The sequence below is a fragment of the Spermophilus citellus genome (assembly GCF_964194105.1).
Source record: "Spermophilus citellus genome assembly, chromosome: 11".
Taxonomy (NCBI): Eukaryota; Metazoa; Chordata; class Mammalia; order Rodentia; family Sciuridae; genus Spermophilus; species Spermophilus citellus.
Genome location: NC_138192.1, coordinates 87,933,064 through 87,959,601, shown reverse-complemented (window position 1 = coordinate 87,959,601; position 26,538 = coordinate 87,933,064).

The window sequence follows — 26,538 nt, the reverse complement described above, 5'->3', positions numbered from 1 at the left end:
TCTCTAATCATATATCTAATGAAACATTTTAAAAGCAACTATGTAAAGACAATATTTTAAATATTGCCTTTGTATTATACATAAAGCTGTGAAACTATAAAATTATCTTAATCCTATAAAACTACTCCAACTACAATCAGAATTTGAGTTGTACATATACCATAAGTTAGGACACTAGGAAATTATATATAACAATATTATTCATATGTATTTAAGTTTATAAGGTTCACATCTTTGGTGTGAACACATTAATATACAACTCTGCAACCTAACTCTACTCAGGTTGTTATTTACATAACAAAACAGAAAACCATTTTATAGAAAGACAGGACTAAATGATTACTGAATTTCTTTTTAAAAATAAATTCAGCTTTTAAATTGACAAGTAATATGTCTGTACACTTGAGATAAATTTGATCTCTTGATTTGTGTATGCAATGAGAAAGGATTAAATCAATCTAATTAACATATCTATTACCTCACCAACATGTTGTTTGGGTGGGAAGAATTTTAAAATCTAGTTTTTAGCAATTTTGAAATAGACAATATTCATAGCTGGTCACCATGCAATGCAAGAGGCCACATGATTCTATTTCTCTAGTTTAACTGAAACTTTGTGCATTTGATCAACATTTTCCCTTCCCTGATATTATAAGCATGATAGGAGCAAACAATCCATTCAAATGAGACACATTTTCTTTTTAAATTAAAAAAATACTAATAATGATTGAAGGAGAAAAATCAGTATCTTCTTGTGACCAACTAGATTGGATACACAGTAATATTTTTGAAATTCTGGTGATTCACATTATTAATCTAACTAATAATCTCAAAGGTTTGATTTACAACAAAAATTTTACTTAATAAATTGAAAATAGGAGCATTTATATAATTACATAGAGTTTCTAAAAGAGTACATCTGAATTACCTGTTAAACTAATAAAGAGAAAAATTATTATTCTCATTTCAGTTTTATTAAATCAAAATATCTTTAAAACTGCTGCAGTCCGGCTGCAGCAAAATAACCAACCGGGGAGTGACGAACAACTTGTGTAGATTGATACAGCAGGAGTGGAAGCCGTTTATTGTAGGAGAGGAGCGGTATTTATACATTCCACACAGCTTATCTTAATTAGCATAAACTAGATACATCAGTCAACCAATAAGAAATCTCCACGCTTAATGGCTTGCTGGCCTTACTTCACAAACCACTCCCTCTGGCATTTTGCCAGGCGCCATCCAGACTTGTTTACAGACTCTAACATTCCCCTGGCAAAATGCCAGGCGCCATCCTGACTTGTTTACAGACTCTAACATTAACAATGATATAAATAATATCCCCCGATGAATTTTAGTGACAGTGATTATTTAGAAGAACTATTAGATGCCAAACAGTTATTTAACTGGATCAAGTCTCCCTTTTATAATTCAGTTGATTCTTGTTAATCAAGGTAGTTAACTTCTATAACGTCACTATGAAAACTGAATTAGAAAATACTGAACTATTGCTATTAAGGGGGAAAGCAAGGTTATTGTCAACCAAAACAATATTAATATTATATAGGTTCATTTGCCAAAATCTTTGTAAAAATGCCAGTTTCACAGTATTAAAAATCAAACCAACCAAACAACAACAACAACAACAACAACCCTGCTTTTCTGGTCAGGTTTGCCTGTAATCCTAGCAGCTCAGTAGGTTGACACAGGGCAGAACACAAGTTCAAAGCCACCCTCAGCAATTTAGCAATTTAGTGAGATCCTGTCTCACAACAACTACAAAAAGCCTGGGGATGGGGCTCAGTGGTTAAGCAACTTTGGGTTCAATCCCCTTTACCAAAAAACAAACAACAACAAAAGCCTTGCTTTTCTGTACCTTTTTTCCTGTATAAATTTAGCAGATCTTATTAAAGAACTGTCCATACTCCCCTGGTCTGTAGAAACTGCCTTGCCTGAAAGTTTAACATTTTTCATGCAGTATTGCTTTACAAAATGTGTGAGTCAGCCAGCATTAGTTGAAAAAGCTTTGACATTTTTCTGACCCAGGTTAAAGTGACTATAAATTTCTTTGGTTTTTCAGCCTCAACAGCTATGTTTTTGTTCAGTTGACATCCTATGAATCCACACGTTTAGCTACCTTTTTTAGATCATCTTTTCCATAGATATTTCATGTTCTATAGATATTACTTTAGCACTTTCCACAGTGGCCTCAGAAAAACAGGTACATATCTTCTTCCTTTTTGTGCATGTACCATATTGTTGATTCATTAACCTTGAACTTGTGGTCAACAGTACCATAATTCATGCCTAAATCAACCATACTGACAACAGACATTTTCTACATGGGGCACATCAGAGTCTTTTTTGCCTAGGAACACTAGACAGCACTTCAGCACTATGTCAGGGATCCATTTTTAATGGAAAAATTACCAACAAAAAGCACATGCATGCAATAAACATGGCAGTGAATCAACTCTGAAAAGGATAATTGTTGATAGTATGAGAGATGAAATAAAAAGGCAGCGTAACATCTTATTTGATCTCAGCTGAGAATGTTAGAATGTAAGCATTGGGTTACTAATTTTTTGCTTCTCTGAACATATTCCTGAATACATTTGGTTTTTCAAATACAGTTTAGGATCAACTGGACATATTTTTATTATTAGCAGGAAAGTAACATAAGTATCTGACAAACAGGAACTCAGATTTCACAAGGAAAAGTGAAAGCATTCTAACTATTATTACATGATACTGTCATAGCTGGAGACAGTAAGGTCATTAAATAAAATAAATAGGGACATATTTAGAAAATGGCAAACAAGTAGCTGTAAAATGTAAGCCAAATTGAAATCGGAGATTAGTTTCACCTATTATTACTTTTACTTAAATATAATGATGCAGGACTACTCTTTTGTGTTTGGTTTCTTCAACTCAGCTTGAAACCTATGACATCCATTTGTGCTGACACATATACCAATACTGTGCTTTTCTCTCAATGCTGCCTCACCTTGCATGAACACACTACTCTTTATGGATTCTCCCAGTAAGTAGGCATTTGGATTACTTCCAACTTTGTACATCTATTTTGTTAAACCATGTTTGGTTATAAACATGATTGTATCACGAAATCACTTTTAAAAGTGATTGTACTTGTATTAACTGCTTGCCTCCATGGTAAAAGCCACCTTCCAATACCTACAGCATCTCTCCCACCTCTGTGCACTGAAGAGGAAAGAGAAACAGTAAGTAAGGAATCCTTTCCACCATGGACCAAGTCAACTGCTTGATAAAAGCACTAAACCGCAAAGCTTTTTAATTGACTTTGTCCACAATTAGAAAGATGAAAATTTAGCAAGTGCAAAAACACATGATGTTTCAGAAGTGATCAAAATTTCCCCAAACTTCTGATTTTTTTAAACCTTCTTTGTATCATCTGATGTATAAAATTGTAGAGGTCTTTAAAAGGCATCTGTAGGAGGGTGAATGGGTACAAAGATGCAGTTGGTTAGGAGGAATAACTTTTAATATTCTACATAGCACAATATCACTAGGACTAGCAACACTCAATTGTGTATTTGAAAAAGGTAGCAGAAAGGACTTTGAATGTCTCGAACATAAAGAAATTATTCAAGTTGATGAATGGACACACTAGGTGTACACATGTATTGAAATCTAATACTGTGCTCCTAAGCACGTGCAGTTATTTTGTGTTAATTTTTTTAAAAAACTCATCTTTAAGAAAGAAAGGCATCTGTGTTTCCTGAAACCTTGGCAATCTGCAGAGACAAATGAAGCTTAAGGGTAAAACAAGTTTGAAAATATTGACCTGACTTATACTCATGAAAATTATGTAATTATGCAAGAGAATATTCTATAATATGTCACAGAAGAGTTTATGGCTTAATTTGGTGGGAAATGTGTTTATTTCTGATATTTCTCTTTTTATTGGTAGTTGCAAATATTAGATGTTTTCTTACCAATGGATAGAAACTACCTAAAAAATATATAATGGCAAAAACAAAAATGAAGGACATAATCAGGTATTCATAGGGTTTATGTTTTTTACTTTTCCTTATATGTTAACATGTAATATAAATGTGGGGCACATAATCCAAGTCAAAATGATTTATAAATGATTTTGAATGAATCAAACATAAACATTAAAAGTTATAAATATCAAAGGAAATCAGTATATTTAACCCCATAAACGTAATCATCAATCATCGTGTTAATCCCATCTATTGCATTCTTAGATTTAAAGACGACATCATTCAAGCATGTACAGAAACATCATGTGACACTCATCAACAGGAACAGTTTTTGTATTTACGTGTCAGTTTAAAAATAAATTTTACAAAGTTTTAAAAATCAAAAAGTACAAAAGTTTTATTTAACATATTTTAGCAATTCAATATTAAAATAATTATAAATAAGCCTTGACAATTCTTGTATTTGGACATTTATAAAATAAGTTATTTATTGACATTAAATGGTGTTTGTAGCCTTTTAAAGATATCAAACAGTAGATAAGATCCACTCACTGTACTTGTCAAAATAAGCTATTATACATGCAGGAACATGTTTTTAATATTATCTGTCTCGTTTTTTTCTGCATGTTTACTATTAAAATGTGTTCACTCATCTTTAAGAAAAGTGATGGTAATAATTTACACCTCCACCAGCAGTGTGAGAATGTTAGTTACTCCACAACCTCATATACTTTTGGTTCATATTTTTAATTTTTTCCTTTCACTAAATTTTCCATTATGTTTAGTAAATAATTTTATGTCATGATTTTATAATCATTTCTCTGATGACTGATAATATTGTATTTCTTTTATTGATTCCTTCAGTATGCTCTATTTTGTCATGCCTGTTTACGTCTTAGACCCACTTTTTCTCTATTTGCTTTGCTGATTTCTAGGAGTTATTTACATATTCTGTATAATAGTTTGCTGCTTAAGATATATACTGAAAATATTTTTAATTTTCTAGTTTGACTATTAACTTTCTTAAAAGTTTCCTTTTGATGAACACACATTTTTACATTTTAGTGAAGACTTATTTGTTAAATTTCCTTTGTGGTTAGTACATTTTGTATCTTGTTTAGGAAAACATTTGCTTCCTTATTTTATTATTTATCTTTCCCAAATTTTATGGTTTAATTATATGATTCATTACCGATTATTTTTAGTGCTTCCTTGAGTGGATGTTTTGTGTGGCGATCCAATTAAATAAACAGCATTTGTTGAACAAAATATACTTTCCTCATTGCATTGTGATAATTTTGTCATAATTCAGGCTGCCATGTGAGTTTGCATCTGCATTTGTACTCTCTCCAGTTATCCACTGCTATATTTTGTCAGTGTTTGTCTCCAAATCACTACTGTGGCTTCATAATAACTTCTGATACCTAATAGAGTCATGTTTTAGGAGAGACTTGCTATCATTTCCTGTGCTCCACTTGCCAATTTCCTTCAAAACTATTTTGGTAGGATTTTGATTGACAGTGCTTTAGAACTTTAGGTAAATTTAGAGGGAAACAGTACTTTTTACAAATTTTGTCTTCTACCCTTAAATATGATACATCTATTGATTTTTTAGCAAAAAACAGAAAGCAAATCTCATAAAGGAAAAAATTAAATAAAATTTTCAAAAATTAAAAACATTTTGTTCCCCTAAAGACATCATTAGCAAAATGAAAAAGCAGCCACAGACTGGGAGAAATATTTTTAGTACATTCACAGGACAAAGGACCTGTGACTAGATTGCAGAGGTTTTACAACTACATGATCTTCAGTCATTATTTCTACATATATTGCCTTCTCCTCACTTTCCTTTTTAAGACTGCTATTTCCGACGTGTTAGATGTCTTCATAATGTTCCATATATTCTTCCTTCATTTTTATCTTCTCTGTGCACTTCAATTTTATATTGTCTATTACAGCTAACTAATCCTATCTTCTCATAAATGTAATGATCTTGTTAATCCCATCTGTTGCATTCTTAGACTTACTGGATCTTTAATTTCTGTAATTTCATTGGTTTCTTCTCGTAACTTTCAGTTATCGCAGAGGTTTATATTTTCTTCTCATACTTTGGAAAAATAAGGGCACATAAACTCTATTTTAAGAATGAATTGTCTGGGGGCTGGGTATATAGCTCAGTTGGTAGAGTGCTTGCCTTGTATGCACAAGGTCCTGGTTTCAATCCCCAGCACCACAAAAAAATAAAATAAAATAAATAATTAAAAATAAAACTCTTCAAAAAATGAACTGTATGGAAATTTTATGTGATCTAATTTATTTCCAGTTTGTGTTTTCTCCTAGAAAGTAACCCTTTATTGGCTTAAAGCTAATGTCAGTGGTCATTGGGGCCTCTGCTACTCAGCTAAGGGGTTTTGATAGATGCCTCAAATGAAAGCTGTTAGAAGATAGTTTTCCTCAGGTTTCTTCCTTTTCAGCATATTAGCTCCTGAATTTTGTTTTCCTTGGTATTACTACATGTGAAGACGTGAGACATGCATGGAAGAAAAACTCAGTATAGGTTTAGTTTGTTTTTGTCTTTCTGTCCAAGTAAAGTATCTGGATAGGGAAGGGAACACAGAAGCTAAAGCTGAAGTGTAAACATTGTATATTTAGAAAATTATGAAAAAGTAGACAGTCTATTAGAGTGCTACTAAAATCAAAATAAACTGAGAGAACTCCAGGATGTAAAAATTCACAGGGGCACCTATGAATGTGTCTCATAAGAGAAATCATCTACTTGGAACATCTAATCGAAGTAGATATTGTGACCTTGTTATTACAAGACCAGTGAAGAAGGAACAAGTGTTTCCTCCCTCCACTACCATGCCTAATGTAGGTATTTCTTAATAAGGGTGCCAGACCAAAGTATTTGAAACCAGAAAGCTCTCTAAGGATGATCAAAATTTCTTCTAAATTTTTCCTCATTTATTATAAATTTTACTTCCCAAAGTCAAAATGTCAGAGGACTTCTTTAGTTTTAGTGGTAGTGCATTTTACAAAGGCTTTATATAACTCAATTTGTAATAAAATAAAAGTTAATTTTGAGAAAATTTATTTCTATTGCCTTACAGTTTCAGATTTTTTTTTATTACATAGAAACACAATTTGGATGTGAAAAAAATTGTTTCAGATTAATTAATATACTCCTTGAGCTTGGATTTCAATTTGAAGTTTAAATTTTAAAAAGAGTAAAAAAATACATACATATAAAAGCAATTTTGAGTTTATTGTATACCAATATGTATATTGAATATTTAGGGAGGCTATCAGGGATTGAACTCGAGGGCATTCAACCACTGAGCCACATCCCCAGCTCTGTTATGTATTTTATTTAGAGACAGGGTCTTACTTTGTTACCTAGTGCCTGTGTTTGCTGAGGCTGGCCTTGAGCTGGAGCTCCTCCTGCTCAGCCTCTGGAACAGCTGGGATTATAGGCATTCCGATGAGCCAGGCCTGTATATTGAATCTAAAATTAATTAGTAAACATATTGTCTTTGACTTTCATTCTCATATTATCTTTGTTACACAGGCTTGAAATGTTTGCCCTTTATCCTGATTCTGTATTTTCATTCTATTTATTAAAAAAATACTTTGGATTGCATATAAAGCAGACTGTTTGATAACTTAGAGCAAATGGTGATGCTGATTTTTATAAGAACAGCTAGCTCCGTATAAAAACCATCTTTTCTTCAAATTAGTATTCTTATCATACACCTATTTATAAACTTTAAAAAGTAACCATTAGCAAGCAAAATATAAATTTAAAAGTATGAGTTGCTGCAGTATTTTTCTCCTAAGTTATGCTAACAGATAGAACACTATCATTAAAAATAACCACAGATTCTGAATATACTGACTGTAGACAAGGTGGCTTTGTCTGATTCTGCCTTTAATAATCACTAGAAAGGACAGTTTAGAAGTGAGTAAAAATGTTTCAGATTAATCAGTGTACTCCATAAACTTGGAGTTACAATTGTAAGTTTAACAAAATTTGTAAACTTTTACAATATTAAAGTTTCTTATATTCTATGTATGTCTGCATTTCCTAGGTTCTGAAAAAGAAGTGAAATCATTAGAAAGGTTGGGACTAAGTGTGTTTCTAGCCTGAAGGGAAGTAGCAATCACCAGCAATCTAATAATAAAACTAGTGTTTAAGAGGTTAGTTTTCTAGGAATATTTTGCAGACCTAAGATGTTTGGAGAGTTTTAATAAGTAGTCAAACTTTTGGGTACTTACTTAACTCAGCATGTTAAGAGTTGTTCATAACTATCAATATCTCCTAGTTAACACTCCTTCCTATGTAAAAAGACATGTGTGGAGTCAAAGCAAAATTTTTCCCAGCATTCCACAGAACTGTAGTTCTCCAGTGTATCCATAGAACTGTAGTTCTCCAGTGTATTCACAGAACACTCTCTCACTCATGTAGACACATGATTGCTATAGTGGAATAATTTTGCAACTTACTGGTTTAAATATTTTTCTTGATTGAGTTTTTACTGAGAATGTATTATCTCCTAAATTATTAGTGATGCTCCAAAAAATGATTTATATGCAACATTTTCAAGTAGGGGCAAAATGTTTTCCCATGATATCTTTAAAAACTAGAATTTATCATGGCATATTTTGAGAAACACTCTCTTCAGGGCATAATGTTAATATGACTGAAGTGATGGATGACATTTCTGTATTAATCATACAATATCTTTCTTCACAGAAGAGAGCAACATTTTCTCCCTTGTGGTAATATAATATATCTGGATGTGTTTATTCTAAGAAAACACTTTCTACTGGTTGAAGTCAAAGCCAGTAAATTAATATTAATACATATCATATACCCCCAACTACTCTTCTGAGTTTTTTATTTGTATCAATTTATTTCTTTCCCATAGCAATCTTGTGAGAAAAGTAGTGTTATTGTCTCCGGTTTACAGTGGAAAAATCTGAGAGTCAATTGGGATACCTTGATTAAAATCATAATAGCTACTGAAGTACAGAGTGAAGCTGATCTCAACATTCGTGACTGCATTGCTTAATGAAGAAAGCATAGCCAGAAGAATATCTCAATTTTAAATCCATAAATGAAGTGAGTGTGCCATCTCACTGAGGCAGTAGGCTTGCTAATTGAATACCACTTATGAAAATGCATATCAAAAATACATTTAAGTATAAATACATATAAAAAGGTTTAAAATATATAATCCTTGGAAAAATAATCACATTGATAGAATGCACATTATTACTTATAAAGTGTTTCCTCAGGAAAAGAAAGATGTGAGATAATGGTCAAAGGATATATAATTACAGTTAGAGAAATATTTTTTAAATGTCCAAAATAGGAAAATATATGCAGAAATAAAATAAATAAATGACTGCCCAGGTCCGGGAATCAGGGGAAACAAGATAAACTGGGGAGTGGGGAGAAACTTGTTGGTAGTATGGAGTATAGTTCTGAGGCAATGAAAATATTCTAAATTGATTGCTTTCATAATTGCATACTCTGAAAAAAGTGAAAAATCACTGGAATACACACTGTAAATGGAGGAACTGTATGATGTGTGAATTATATCTCACAAAAACTGTTTTAAAGAAGACTTTCTTCAAAATGTCACCTCACACTAAACTCTTCCAAGGCAAACCAATATGCAGAGATTATTATTTGCTTATTTGTTCACAACTGCTGAATGATTTCACATAAGGATATTATATCTCCCTGGACAGAAAGATGTTTAGGGGCATGTTCATTTTTTTCTTATGTTTATTTTATTGTTAGTGAACAAACATGTTTTAAATAAAATATCAAAAGCATAGCCACACTTGTGTATAATCATGGCCAGAAGTAAAAATTGATATTAAAAGCAAAAACAAAACAGAACAAAATAAAATAAAACTTATCGGTGGCACACAGAACTGACACAACAGAGGTTAGTGCTGGAAAATAATTTTTAACCTATAGTAATTTATTAAATTATGTTTATCCTTGTCATAATGCAAGAATCTTCTAAAGTACATGTCATGTATTGGGATTTTTGGGGAAGAATAACCAAAGTACTCTAAATTTAATTTGAAAATAAATAAAGCAAATGCACAAAATGTTGAATTTTGAAGATAGCTCATGAGTCAAAATCTTAGACATTAGAAAATAGAAAGCAAATTAATTTTTTAAATAAGAAAGAAAGCATATTGCATTCAATGAAAAATTCTACTATTTTTCTAATCATATTATAAAAGACCACTAAGTTGGCAGAACTCCCTCTCATTTTTCGCAATGAATTTTTATCTTTGTCTTCTACAAATTTAAAAAAATTATTCTATGACTGATTAAAATATAAAATTTTTATAAAAATAAGCTCTCCTTTTCTGCATGTATAGAATCAATATACAATAAAGTTAGCAAATCAGTTGATATTGTATTGAAAGTATATTGCTTAAAAGCCCTTTAACTTACTTTACTTTCTTTAATAATTTTAAAATTGAGAACTGAAAATCAATGTAAACATCTTTTTATTTCAGCGTTACTATGTTTGATTTACTGAGTTGGATCACTACATAATTATTTATAATGATAACAGTTCTAGTCCTGTGTGTTTCTATATGAAGCACTGTTGATAAAAGAAAACTCAGTCATCTCTTATTATCTTTATCTCTTATTATCTTTATTAATAGTGGCAACAGAAAAATTTAACTTTCTGCCATTCTAACTTTGGAAAATAAGAACTATACTGGTTTTCCTATACTAACAGATATTATATCAAGATAATTTTACTACCTATTAAACTTCATATTGCAGTGTTTTATTCTATTCTTGAATGACAACTGAATTTGAATCTTTGTATGGCAAAACAGTTTTCATTTGGATAATCATGAACTTGTTGAATGCAGTGTAAAAGCAAAGATAAAGGCTATAACCTTGATTTCTACTTGGGCAGCACAAGTTGGCTGTGGTTATGGTGGTATTGAAATTCTCCAGATGTTTCTAATGAGAGCTATTAATTCTCTATCCTCTAATGACATTAATTGTTCAATACAGAACACCCAGGATATGCCCTCTGAGAAAGAAGATTCGAAGTCTGCTGTTATGAGAACAGATTTCTTTCTGTAACTTGAAAAACTAGATCTCTTGCTGATAATTTTATTTTGGTCATGATCTAAAGGACATTAGTGTTTGTATGGTCTACTTTAAGATAATGAGAAAAATTAATCATTTCCATATCTCTTTAAACCATATTGTATATGAATTGAACTTTATCTGAAACTAAATGTGCAGTACCAAATGACTATTATGTAATTTCTATGTAGGAAAAATAAAACAAGTTACTAATGTGTCTTGAAAGTTTCTGAATTTTGGTTATTCATACTATAACTAGATAGTATTTCACATCCATAATTATCTAGTGAAATAAAAATTTTTAGACAAGACCTTTCAATTTTCTATACTTTTTCAATCCAGTTAAGTATATACTGATTTTTCTTGAATGCACTTGCTACCCAATATTTTCCCTGCATGAAATTTCTTTTGAGATACATAGATCTTATTCTCAGTGTACATATATAGAAAATAATAATTTAACATTTATTAAGTTCTGAGGAGTGCTACATATATAAAATATAACTCTATTTCATTTATTAAATAATATTTTAGGGGCTAGTTGTATTTTTATTTACTTTTGAAATCTTACTGGAACATACTAACTATATATGTGCTACAATGTGATATTTCTATATATGCATGCATTTTATAATGATTAACTTATAATATCCATCCCCTTAAATATTTATATTCATTTGTTGTGACAATACTCAAAATACACTCTTCCAGCCATTGAAAATATATAACGCATTATTGTTAGCCATAGTTACTTTACTGTGCAAATCTAACTGTAATATTGTGTTCTTTGAACAAATCCTCTTCATCTTTCCCTTTGTCTTAATCTCCCCAGGCTCTGGTAATCACTATTCTACTATTGACTTCTCTGAGATCAACTTTTTTAGATGCCACATATGAGTGAGCTTATATGGTAGTTGTCCTTCAGTTCCTGGATTATTTCACCTAATGTAATGTTTTCCAAATTCACTCATGTTACTACAAATGTCAATGGCTGAAGAGTATTCCACTTGGCACATTTACCAGTTTGCTTATCCATTCATTCATGTATGAACATTTAGATGAATTCATTTCTTGGCTACTGTAAATAGTGCAGCAATGTACATACCCATGAATGCAAATTTCTCTTTGACATACTGATTTTATTTCCTTTAGATATATAACTGAGTAACAAGACTGCAGGATGATATAGTAAGTTCTGTTTCTCGTTTTTTGAAGTACTAACATACTGTGTTCTATAATGACTGAACTAATTTATATTCACATAAGAATATATGTGTTCTCTTTTCACCAGAATTTGTTCTTTTCCTTTAAAAAAATGTTTTTCAGCCATTTTAACTAGGCTGATATATTTCAGTGTTTTATTTCCATTTCCCTAGTGGTTAATGATGTTGAGTATTTTTTTTTTCATATAGTTGTTGTCCACTTATATGTTATTTTGTTTTTAACTTTTTGTAGAAAATATCTAGCAAATATCTAGTGTTACATATTAAACTAAAAAAATCTAGTGTTATATATTTAACACAGAAAATATCTAGTGTTATATATTTAACACAGAAAATATCTAGTGTTATATATTTAACTCATGCAGAAAGTGAAAGGAATGATATTTGAACTCAAGTCTTTAATGAGAACTCGTGTGTTTTCCTCTACAGAATTCTTTCCTTTTCACAGTTGTATGCTAATCAGGAAACCCATAAGTTGAAGTTTACTAATGCATCCAATTTTATCATTTATAAAGTGTATATTTATTGTATATAATGTGTTAAGCTCTGCTTTAGAGGACAGAAAACAAATGCAAGAACAGTGATATTCCATTTGGTTGGAGTGGGGAGTTGGAAAAACTTTTGGTCAGGAACAAGTCCCTGGAGTACTAACCCTGTCTCAGATCTAAATCACAAAAGGAAATATCTGAGCAGAGTGTGTTTCAGAAAAAGGGATGGAAAAATGAAAGACCCCAAGGTTGATTTCTACTTAGGCAGCAGTGTACAGAAGCAGTGGAAGGAAGGCTTCTATGATAGTAGCAAAAGCAGCAGAATGAGTGGTTAAAGGTGCAGAAGGAGGGTCAAAAGAAGCAAATGATGGAAGGTTGCAGGTAATACTGATAGAAATTTCACAGGGAAAAGTAATTTAAGTAGTGCACTTTTCAGTTGTAAGATATTACTTTGGTTGATAAAATGGGGAATAGACTGCAAGAAGCTTTCATCAAGACTGGGAATAGATCCCAAGCAGGAGATTTTATTGTTTTCTCAAATTCCAGATAAGAAATCATGGGCCTTGCCAAAAAAAAATGGCAGGGGTATGAATCAAAAATGATTTCTAGCTTTTTGACCAGAAAAACTTAGCAAAGGTGGTGCCATTTACTGATTTGGAAAGACTTATAGGAGCAAATGTAAACTAGAGGAGGAAAGTGATCTTACATATGATTTTCAATACCATATCTTCTCCCAAAATAAAAATTTACATAAATTTGTTGCAAATTCAAATCACATTTAGAACTACAATTCTTAAACCAATGTTTCAGGTATATTTTATAAAGGCATTTCCTTTTTCTTTCTGCCTCTCTGTTTTTCTATATCTCTCTGTCTCTTTAATGTTGTTTATTAATACAATGCAGAATCAGGTATAACAATATAGACTTTTATATTCTTTTTTTTTTAGACTTAATCTTTTTTTTTATTGGATGTTCACAACATTACAAAGCTCTTGACAAATCATATTTCATACATTAGAATCAAGTGGGTTATGAACTCCCATTTTTACCCCAAATACAGATTGCAGAATCACATCGGTTACACATCACATTTTTACATACTGCCATATTAGTGACTGTTGTATTCTGCTACCTTTCCTATCCTCTACTATCCCCCCTCCCCTCCCCTCCCATTTTCTCTCTCTACCCCATCTACTGGAATCAACCCAGATGCCCTTCAATAGATGAATGGATAAAAAAATGTGGCATTTATACACCATGGAGTATTACGCAGCACTAAAAAAATGACAAAATCACAGAATTTGCAGGGAAATGGATGGCACTAGAGCAGATTATGCTTAGTGAAGCTAGCCAATCCCTAAAAAACAAATACCAAATGTCTTCTTTGATATAATGAGAGCAACTAAGAACAGAACAGGGAGGAAGAGCAGGAAGAAAAGTTTAACATTAAACAGAGACATGAGGCGGGAGGGAAAGGGAGAAAAAAAAGGGAATCACATGGAAATGGAGGGAGACCCTCATTGTTATACAAAATTATATATAAGAGGTTATGAGGGGAATGGGATAACAAACATGGAGGGAAATGAATTACAGACTTTTATATTCAATTACTGAACTAAGGAGTAATCATGCAGTTTAAGTGCTTCAAAATTATTATAAATTAATGTGTTTTGAGGTCCTAAATTACATTTTTACACTATGACAAGATGCTTGAAAATTCAAAATTATTGTGTAAAACATTTAAAGTTTTTCAGGTGAAAAAATCTTTTTGGAAAAAAAATTCTTTAAATAGTTTTCCATATAAAAAGTTGACTGTTTGCCATATAAGAACTCATGATTCTAAGACATTTAAAAACTCCTAAACAGAAGTAGCTCAATGAATAACAAGGGCAAGTTCACAGTTGGCACAATTTTTCTTAGTGCAGATAGGACCTTCCAATATCCTGTGTTGTAACTTTTGTAACTAGAGCATAATAAATGCTTAAACAACATAGTCCTTCCTTAAAAAAAATATATTTGTTTTATAAAAATAATATAGTAGTTTATATATTTTAAAAGATGTGTGAGAATCATAATATTTTGTTGACTTGCATAAGATGATATGCAGTAGGTAATTATTAGGCTGGGTATTATGGAGCTCATATTCACATATGTTTTTAACTGGAATCTTTTAAGGAAGCATATTTGACTAGAGAATAAAAATTTATACATACATAATATAAATAGAGATTATTATACACAACAAATAAATTTTCACCAAGGCAGAAATTCTCGTTCCTAATAGAATCAGCGGTTTTTGTCTAATTAATAAGATATATGCTACACTTGTACTCTTAAAAAATTGTCATCTCATTAAATGAGTGCAGAACTGGTATTCTCTTATAGTCACTTCAAATTATTCTAATTTTATTCTGTGACTATTTTGTAAGCATCAGGTAGAAAAAATAGATATTAGGTTAGAAAATGCAAATGTTGAAGATTTAAGTACTTATTAAGGCATCATATTTTAAAGTTGGTTTTATAATGTTGGAGTTTATAATGCTTTACAAGCAAAATAACAATTGAGTACATATTTTATTTCTTTTACTTGGATCCAATTTACTCCCTATCAATAAGCCCAGTTCTAGCCTTCCATTTGTAGTTAAATTCTTGAAATAACAATCAGGCAACATTTAATTTTTCTCATATCATTCTCTCTAAAACTTTTTTCTAATATTTTTATTTGTTCTTTTTAGATATAAATGACAGTATAGTGTATTTTGACCTATTATATATACATGGAGTATAGCTTATTCTAATTAGGATCCCATTCTTGTGGTTGTACATGATGTGGAGTTTAACTGGTGGTGTATTCATATATGAACATGAGAAAGTTTTCTCTGATTCATTCTACTGTCTTTCCTAGTTACTTCCTCTCTTCCCTTTATTCTGTTTTGTCTAATCCACCGAACTTCTTTTCCCTTCCCCTATTGTGTGTCAGTATCCACATATCAGAGAGAAAATGTGGTTTTTGTTTTTGGAGACTGGATTATTTCACTTAACATGATATTCTCCAGTTTCATCCTTTTACTCGAAAATGCAATAAATTTTTCTTTATGGCTGAGCAACATTGCATTATGTATATATAGTACAGTTTCTTTATTCACTCATCTATTTAAGGGTACCTAGGTTGGTTCCATAGATTCACTATTGTGAAATGAGCAGCTATAAACATTGATGTGGCTGAATCACTGCAGCATTCTTATTTTAAGACCTTTGGGTATATACTGAGGAGTGGAATAACTGAGTCAAGTGGTGGTGCCATTCTAATGTCTAAAACCGAGCCAAAACTATTGGCATTTGCCCCTACTTCTCCATTTAAACAGCTCCTGCCTAAATCACCAAAGATCTCACTTTATTGTTTTGTTTCTTTGTATTTCATTTTCCTTTTTTCTGTTTTTTGTGTGTAGTGTATGTGTGTGTGTGTGTGTGTGTGTGTGTGTGTGTTTGTGTGGTGCTAATTTGCTGAGGATTTCATTAAATTTCTGGGATTCTCCTGCCTCAGACTGCTGAATTGCTGGGATTACAGATGTGTACCACCATGCCTGACCATCTAATTAACTGTCAAATTTCATTTAATTTAAATCAGCAGCTGCATTTTATATGAGTAAATCATGTCCTCCTCAAAGCATGTGTGTTACTTGGTTTCCCACATACATATCCTACTCTCCTGGGTAACCTAGATATCAAAAAATTATTTCTCAGTTTCATTGACTAATTCATCCTGTTTCCCTGTTTTCTTAAGGTCTTTGTCAGTCTTTCTTGTCCAGCTTTACATACTCAAGGTTTTCTTCTATTTTCATGTCTTTAAATTACTGTCATTAGAGGATAGTATGCAAATTTATATATCCAGCTTGAATTTCTCTGAACTCAACATAACCTCATAATGAACATCTGCATTTCTGTATATAGCAAAGATTATAATCATGACTCAGAAAATTGAGCTTCTATAATTTACCCCCCCACACACACACACACACTGCTTCTTCTGCCATGATCCTGTCATGGTAAATGGCTATTCCATCCTTCTATTTGCTCAATAAAATACTTAAAGTCCTACTAAGTTTTCTCTCCAACAACATGAATATATAGATAGGTTAAGAAGGAAGAGGCAATCTCATTTCTGACATTAAAATTTAAGTGTTGATACACATTGTTTCATCAAAAGAAAATACATATCAATGAATTTTATGTAAATTCACCATTACTTTATTTTCTTTACACAATTATAACAGTAGAGAAACTGATCTCATGGAAGTATCTTTGTGTAATGAGAAAAGATATAATGGTTTTAGCAAGCCAAGAATATTCATGTTTATTTTTTCTGAGCTGAAGCAAGTAAGGCTATATTTTCAAATTTTATGTTAAATACTTTGTCAGTAGCTAGTTATAATAGCTTATCTGTGAATAAATATTTAATTTTAAAATAAATTTTGAAAAATCAAATAGATTTCAGTTCTTAATTATTTATAATTTTGTTGGAAGAGAAATTACCATGCATGTTATCAAATTCATAATATTTTAATAAGTTTACCCAAACAATATAGATTATTACCAGCTTCATTGGTAATTTTTAATAATATGTGTAACTTCAAAACAATCTATAGACAATGATTTTCCAAAATTATGATTTTCATTTCTCCTTTAATCTTATGTGCTGTTTAAATTCAAGTTGCAAATTCCTTTAATGAATGGGAAGTATTAAAATTGTTAAAGATATTAATTAGCATTTAATGTTTGATCATTAAAAAATCTCAAAAAAGCAGATTTTAATGGCTAATATTTTACCTTCTTATAAGCAGTATCTTGGTTTGATAAGGCTAAGGAGTTATATGTAATTTTAAGATAAGAGTAAAAGTTGCATACAATTGGCTGTTTCTTTCTTTCTTTCTTAAGAAACAGAAGAGAGAGAGAGAGAGAGAGAGAGAGAGAGAGAGAGAGAGAGAGAGACTGAGACTCTCCCAAAAAGGAGGGAACCCAGAGCTGGTGCCCATAGGAGTGGGGGTATTTTGTCTTTCAAAGAAGCTTTCTAGGAAATATTTGAGATCAATGGAATATGTGGTAATCCACATAATTTTATAGCAAAATTATACCTTGAAATATTCAAAATGTATTGGGTCACAATGTGGAAGATGTTTTTATAAAATCAACAAAACTCTCAAGGTCTTTGTTATTGCAATAATTCTCTTAAAATATAAGAAATTTAAGATGATAAGAAGGAATAATCACTTTTAGCATCACTACTGATAATGTTATTAACTTTAAGGATACCCATTATGAAACATTCCACTACCTCCATTTACCCATAAATCTACTCAACCATTAGTCAGTTTTGCTGTTTGATTCATTTCAAAGTTACTGATATCAATGTATTTATTCCTAAATATGTAATCACAAATACCAGTAAAACTAAAGTTTAATACTGTTTACACAGTTTAATAAGATACATTTTTACATACGCTGAAATGTACCAATTTTCAGAATGCCATTTATTGAGTTTTGACTAAAAGTCATAACAAAAATTGAAGCATTATCACCACTTTGGAAAGTCCACTTATGTCCCTTTCCTATCATTCACTCACCCACATATTAGAATGGTATTTTCCACCAAAGTTTAGTTTTTTATATTTTAGAACTTCACATATACATTTGACAATAATATTTTTTTTTAAAAAATCTCCATTTAAGAACTTAGTTTATGTTTAAAATGTCAATATCAATAATTCCAACAGGTAAGTGACATTTCATTGTATAAATATATCCAAATAGTATTGAACAAAGGAAGGCACAAATATATAAAATCCATGGTCAAACTCTGACCATCAATAAGTAACAAGAAAAAACTCTGAGAGGCAGCGATGGATAAAAGACACATTGACTCCAGAAAAGTGATAATAAGAATGACAAATGAGTTTTCAACATCAACTATAAACCAGAATGCAGTGAAATTCCATATTTCAAGTGCTGAATACTTAAATAAAAAAAGAAAAAAGAGAAATTAGAAAAAAAATTAATCTAAAATTTTATGTTTATTAAAAATATCCTACAGATATAAAGGGAAAATAAAGAATTTCTTAGAAAAACAAAATGTTGAGAGACTTTATTAACTTTTATTAACCAGATTGGTAAAGATATGATAATATAGTTCTTCAGGATAAAATAATAGAATATCAAATAGAAAAATATCATCCCAGATGAAAGTATGAATATTCTGAAGATAAGTGTGAAGAATATATGTGAGTATATGTCAGGGACTATTAACTACTTAAAGAAACAAAAACAGCTTGAAAATTGAACATGAATGAAATTAAAATAATAATAGTAAAAACAATAGTTTTAGCAAAAAAGTAAATTTTAGAAAGTATTTGTATGGTATATAAATTCTTAATTTTAATTTCAATGTCATAGTTACTATAAGGTGTATTAGTAAGCATTAATTAAAATTATAAAATTAATACGAGACAAAAATAATAAATTTAAAAACTGAAAAGAGCGAAACAAATGAATTTGTAGATTTAAACCTATGAGTCATTATTCTAAATAAAAATAAGATGAGCACTTTAATCAAAAGATATAGATGACAAGTTTGAGGAAATAAACTAGATACACATAAGCTTTTATAGTGTGATTTCATGTATATGCTGAAATTCAGTTTGTCACTCAGGCAAAATTCATGGTAACAGGGCGTGGATTGTGCCTCAGTGGTAGAGTACTCACCTAGCATGTGTGAGGCACTAGGTTTGATCCTCAGCACCACATAAAAAAATAAATACACAAAATAAAGTTATTGTGACCTTCTACAACTAAAAAAGAAATCTTTTTAAAAAATTTATGGTAACAGAAGCCAAAATAGGAGATGTGTATTTACTGCAAAGGGACAAAATGGAGCCTTCTGAAATGTTAGAAATGTTCTATATCTGACCTTGGAACTTTTACCTGTATGGATGAAATTCGGAAAAGGTGAACTATTTTCTATAGAATAATGAAATTTATATGTTCTGTATTTATGCTAACCCTCAATAAGATGTTAAGCAATATATTCTTCTGATTCTTCACCAAATTCCAGCCTTCCACACACACCTGACTCAGCCTGAATAGACTCAGTGTGTCTACTTAACACCTATACAAAATTAACTAATATCCTGCCAGAGTATTAACTTGTTTTTTTTTATTATTATTTTATTGTTGGTTGTTCAAAACATTACATAGTTCTTAATATACCATATTTCACAGATTGATTCAAGTGGGTTATGAACTCCCATTTTTACCCCGTATACAGATTGCTGTGTCACATTTAACTTGTTTACGTTTAGAAAAACTCCATACTCTGAGTGTAGAAGAATGCATGAGTGAAAAGATGTGTTACACAGAGGGAGAGTTCAGTCCAGATTAGAAGCTACAAGTGTGTAGGAATGGGGAGGGAGGAAGGAGAGAGGAGAAAATAAAGAAAAACAAGGCAGTGAGTTCCATATTCTACTAGTTGCAGAAGTTTATGTGAAGGGTACCCCATGAAGGAGATATGGAAATGTTTATTGAGACCAGATCTTGGATCTTGTTTCCCTCTTCTTTCCAAGACCTCATGGAATCTACAGCATGCATGAGTGAGGAAGTGAATAAAACCACTCAACATTATTCTATTTTCACAAATGAGATTGGAAATGAAATGTAACAGCAGTCTCTCTATGAAGCCAAGTATTGCAAGCTTGGAATACTAAATGGTTCATTTATTTCACTGATTACCATATGTAACTATCAAATCCTGCCCTACAAATGAGTGTGACTCTGATCAGATTTGAAAATAAGGTAGCAGCTTTCCCCCCACAGAGACTCAAGTGTTTTCCCTGTCATAGTGATCATTTTCCTCCCACACGTTTCTCCATATGATGAGATCTGCAATATTTGTTGGCATCCAATTTGCACTAAACTCTCACTTATATCTAATCACCCTCAATTCCAGCACCTGTTTGCCTCAGGGGAAAAGTCATTTGAAAGAAAGGATCATGGGAAAGGATTAGCATTCTGGTCACATCTTCCCTATACAGGTTTGCAAGGTAATTTTCAGTTAGAATTGGAACATCTGATTATATTTTTTCCTCAATCTTGGACTTTCAAGTTTGAAGTGTTTTCCATTATGTATGTGGTGGAGAGGGAGAAGGGTTTAAAGTGGAGAGAATGCTTAGATATTTCTTTATGGACGTAGGCAGAGAAGCAAGTAAAGTTTTAATTAGTTGCAATTAGAAAAATATCACTATTTGGGAAATAAATGAAACTGAGGAACAAAGTGCATTCAAATTGAGGAAGACCTTATATTTTGTAGTTCATTGACAACTGCATGTTAATTTTGGTCTACAAAGTATCTAATTCTGTTTCTTATAGATAAAATACATTCTGAAATATGGGTGGTAAACTAATTTTGACAAATATGTTACAGTTTATGAGTAGTCATTTCAAATTGCAAAGTAACACCACAAAATATTAGATACTATTTTTAAAGATGATATTTTATAGTTTAATTTAGAATTTTCTTAGTATTTTGAAGTCAACATTTTGTTGTAAAATGATTTAAATGGTTTCCTATGTTCTTTTCTTGGGTATGCATAGATTTCATTAACTTTTGTTTGTATGTGTGTGTGTGTGTGTGTGTGTGTGAGAGAGAGAGAGAGAGAGAGAGAGAGAGAGAGAGAGAGAGAGAGAGAGAGCAGACAGACATTTTGAGTATTTGTTTCTCAATTAATTACCTTGCATTTACTTTCACTTTGCTTGTATTCTGTCTTTTGAATATGCTTATTACTTTTTTTCTCTTTCTATAATCATGAAAAATTTAGCCATGTGCCATTATGTCAGTTTCACTCTAAATATAATTTCCTGGGTTTTTTTCCTTATTCTCCTCCTCTGCATTCCCTCCTCTTCCTCCTCCTTCTCTTTCTCATGTTTGTCTTTGCCTTCATCATTTTCATAGATCTAGGTTTGGTGAAATTTTGATGATAATAAACTTACATGATAACCCTTCCATTCACAGTAGCAGGGAAATCAGGGACCCATCAATTTACCAGTATAACATGCTCATGATATGAAAGAAAAATTGACCTGGGAGACAGACTTTCAATCCAGTCAGTAGCAGAGTGAATACCATTTAGAAATGTTCTACAGTACTTGCCAGTTTCTTAAACCAATGTGAAATTCTGAACCATTGGCTAGAAATACATTAGAGACTCCTCTGAGTGAGATCTTTCTCATCCCTACCAATTAATATCACCAGATGGAAAGCAATTTGATTTGACCAAGTAAATATCCTACTACTAAAAGCTATGTCTTTTGCCTTATTTGATCATCTATGTGGTGGAATCTATAACCTTTGCTTATTTTTGCTGGCATCTTCCATCCAACAGTCCCTTATAACTGCCCTTTTTACCAGCAATTTATATCTATTTAAGTTGTGCCTCATTTTAGAAACAAGTGACAAGTAGCCACTGCAAATTTTGTCATATGACAGTTTTTTTGATAGATTGTAATCTCTTCATCAGTACCATGCTATTCAGTTTTTCCTGTGTTTTGTGACAGAAAAAAAAAGACATCTCAATGTTTTAAATGTCATTGTAAATGACTCATTCTAATGGCCCTGTACTACAAATAATCCTGAACCAAAATTGCATGCTTGTCAAAGAATCAGGCTACTACAAGATCTATGAGTATCTGTGTTCATTGAAATGTATTATTTTCACAATGCTATTAGTGATGAATATTTTTGTTGGGAATGTCTACAGTCAGTTATACATGGTCCATCACCTTTATTCGTTCTGTTTATTCTTTACTGTAAATATCCCACAACTATTGATTTAAACCTTTATAGTTGTTGATTTCTTTGTTGTATTTTCTTTAGTCTGAAATTTAAATAAGTTTTACTTCTTAAGATAATTTAAATTATATACATAAGTTCCAAATATATTTCCAACTTTTCATAATCACAATAGTGTAATGTTGGATGTTGCTACATATATGAAATGTGAACAGTTGTATGATATAATATTAATGTACAAAAATATCCAAGGATTTAAATTTTTATGATTCAAAAAAATCACATATTTAGTGAAGAATGTAAAAGTTTATGTTAAAGGACAAAAAATTAAGCAGATTTTTCCCCCTTTTCAGTCCATAGGGATGCTAGAATATACTTACTCCATGGAAAGGAGAAAAAAGTTAAGAGATGAATGAAATGGTGACTAGATAATTTACTAAAAAATGGGTTGAAATGCAGAAATTAAATTAATAATAATGTGCATCTAAAACTTGATCAGGTAAATAAAGAAGAATTTTTGTTTACTTAAATCTCCTGTATCCCATTTCCCACTTCTAATTTCTAGAGAGACTACTTAGAACTTTAGAGTGCTGTTCTTAGAAATGAGATGGACCTTAGTCCATCAATACATAGTATACTACCTGACAGATCATATTTAAAACAAAATCCAGAAATCAAACCAAATGTGTGAGTTATTGACCATTCTAAACTACTCTATATATTTCTTTTTCCTAAAAACAAATCTAAATATGAAAAATGCATGAAATGTTAAACATTCATTCTTTTAGTTATAGAAATGTTTAATATTTATTTAAACAGTTTTATTTTATGGCCATAAGTATCATCAATAAGAAGATTTTTGTCTTTTTATTAAAATACGGCTAAAATAAATTGTAATAGCAAGTGATCCATGTAATTTTGCAAAACCAGAGAAAAGTATTTTTATCTAATATTCCACAATTGCTTGGAATGAATACTAAGTTATTGATATAACTTAAAATAATTTAGAGAACAAAAAAGGTACTTATGGGATTAAATAATGAGATGGTGAGGGAAAAGCTATTTTTCAAAAATATTGAAACTGACTGATTTTTCTTTTGTAGAGTACCTAATGGTTATACTTTTGTTAGGCCTAGACATTAATTATGAAAATATGCCTAATGATATTTAAATAGCTTTATTTTCAATATTATTCATTATTAGCTAATGTTGTGGTCAATAAATGTTAATTAATAATGTCATTAAATTATTTTTGAATTACCATTAAATTGTCATACATAGATTACATGAGTACCTTTTCTTGATTGTCATAAGTTATTTAAAGTTGTACTAATGCTACTGAGATTATCCTAATATTATGTTAACACTGTTAATAATGGCTATAATAATGTTAATACTATAAATAATATTAATGGTATTAACATCTGAAATGATATTAAACTGTAGACTGGAATTTGAGGACATTGGCATTAAAATGGTAAATAAAAGCAGATCTTTCAGTTAATAATATATATTTAAATAAATTCAAGAGCAAGTCAATAAACTTTTATGTAAGAAAAGAGTTCACTTTCATTTTGTGGGGACTCAAGTCATAACAGTGTAATCTACTGTGAATGTAATTGGATATACAGAATTTCCAAGCAAAGTAAATGCAAAGAATGATGTATGACATATTCTGACAGAACAAGCATTTAGGAAGCTGCTATAAGCAGACAGTCTTTGATAAAGGTTATTCCTGCAAGAAACAATACAATTAAAGATTAACCATTGCAGAAAATGGTATAATCAATATAGAATTTGTTTGCTAGGCACTAGACATTTTTAATACATCTTTGAGAGAGTCATATGGATGATTTGGCATTCACTAGGAAGAAATAATTTAAAAAATGCTTTTATGTTATGCTTTCTGTTGCTTTGGTACTCAATAGTAGTGTCCAAAGAAACAGTCTAGAGAGTAAAGCATTATCCTCTTCCACAAAACAGAAGTATCATAAATCATGCTAATAAATTCCTTTTTACTTTTCAGTTCACAGAATATTTCGTGTTACTAAAAACTGCATACATAATTACTACACTGAGTTGTACAAGCATGATGAAACTTAATAATCTCAAAACAAGCAAATTAAAGTTGAATTTTTATTTAAAATACATTTATGTTAACCAGAAGAAATCCCACACCCCCAGGTGCATAAACATAATTTACTTTGGTGGCCAAATACACCTACATAGGCACAGATACATATACACAAACACACACGCACATCAATGAACATAATTAATTCACCTTTCTTGTATATTGCTATCTAACAAATTTTGAATACTTGGTGACTACTGTACATGTCATAAATGAAAAAAATGGCAGTAGCAAGAGGAAATAATTAATTCAATAAGGAATATTTTAGTTTTATTGCTATTCTTATAGTAAGCCAATTTTAAAGAAAAGAAAATTTCAGTGTGAATCCACTTACTACTTTCTCCCATGATTTTCACTTCATTTGCATCTCAACATATCATACAGTCTTCTGGGAAATGGAAAGTGAAAAAAAGATATGCCCAGCTGCATAAGCAGTGTTATAGATGCAATAAGACATAAAGTAAAAAAGGAAAGATAGTGATTAAATAATAATGTAATACATAATCTGGGGGATCTATCTTTTTGAGTTGGAGGCACCAAAGTGATTTAGAAGTAATAACATCTTTTACAGTTTCTGTAAAACTAACAGTTCCAATAAGATTTAAGATGTGGATGAATTCACAACTCTTTGATTATTACAATAGATAGGAAAAAGAATTAAAAGCTATATAAAAGACTCTTTATATTAAGTTTGTTTTTATTTCAAGTATTTATCATCTCCAATACAAGAGGAGAGTTTATTAATGATGCCATGGGGATATCTACCCTTAAAAGAGTTGGGCTGATACCAACCCTCATTAAATATGTTATGATGCCTATTAAGACCAATCTCTGAAATATGTAACCTTTGTATATGATTATGTGAAGCATATTGTACTATCATCCATTAATCATACAATGCAGTTCTTTGAGAGCTTTACCAAGGGAAAAGGAAAAAATAAATATGGTGATTGTTTCTATAGATAGTGTTTTTGTTTTATATTCCTAGATTTCATCAATTTTAAACTCAGATTTTATTGTACCTTATACTTTTTCCTCAGTACACTTCAATATGCCTTAAATCTTTATATGTGTTAGCTGCATGCGCTATCTAGATGTAGAATGTGGACAGAGTCATTTCTTTGTCTGTTTATGATGTTACTAAAACACATTAATATTTATCTTTTTTAGCACTGAGACAGCGTAAAAGTTACCAAAACTATACCCCTGCCCCTGCCCCTTTGTCTGATCCATGTACAAAGGTAATTTGGACAAAGACAATAACATTAAGTTAAGATCTATATAAAACCTAAGGAAAGAGTTTAGGATAGAAGGAAGATAATTTTGTTTGGTGGGAGAAGGCATTATAGTATTAGAGAAAACTAATGACTGACTTTTTAAAAAATCAGATTTAAAGATGCATAAAAATGAGAATCATGGCAGATGAAGCAAAGAAACATCTTCGAATCTTATGACAAATGTTTCTTCAACAGTTTAATATATGTTTGTGGCTAAATTATACTTAGTTCTCATTATCATAAAATTGGCATATTTATAAATATCTTTCTCTGATAATGGTGTTGCAAGTGTGGATACATATATTACCTTTCCTCATCCAAATAAAGGTCTTGGTCCAATATTCCTACAACAGAAGACATGTTAGCAAAAGAAATACATAAAAATTTAGTTCATTAAAGTTTTACATGACACAGGAGACTTCAGAAACAAATACCAAAAGACTGAGAAAAA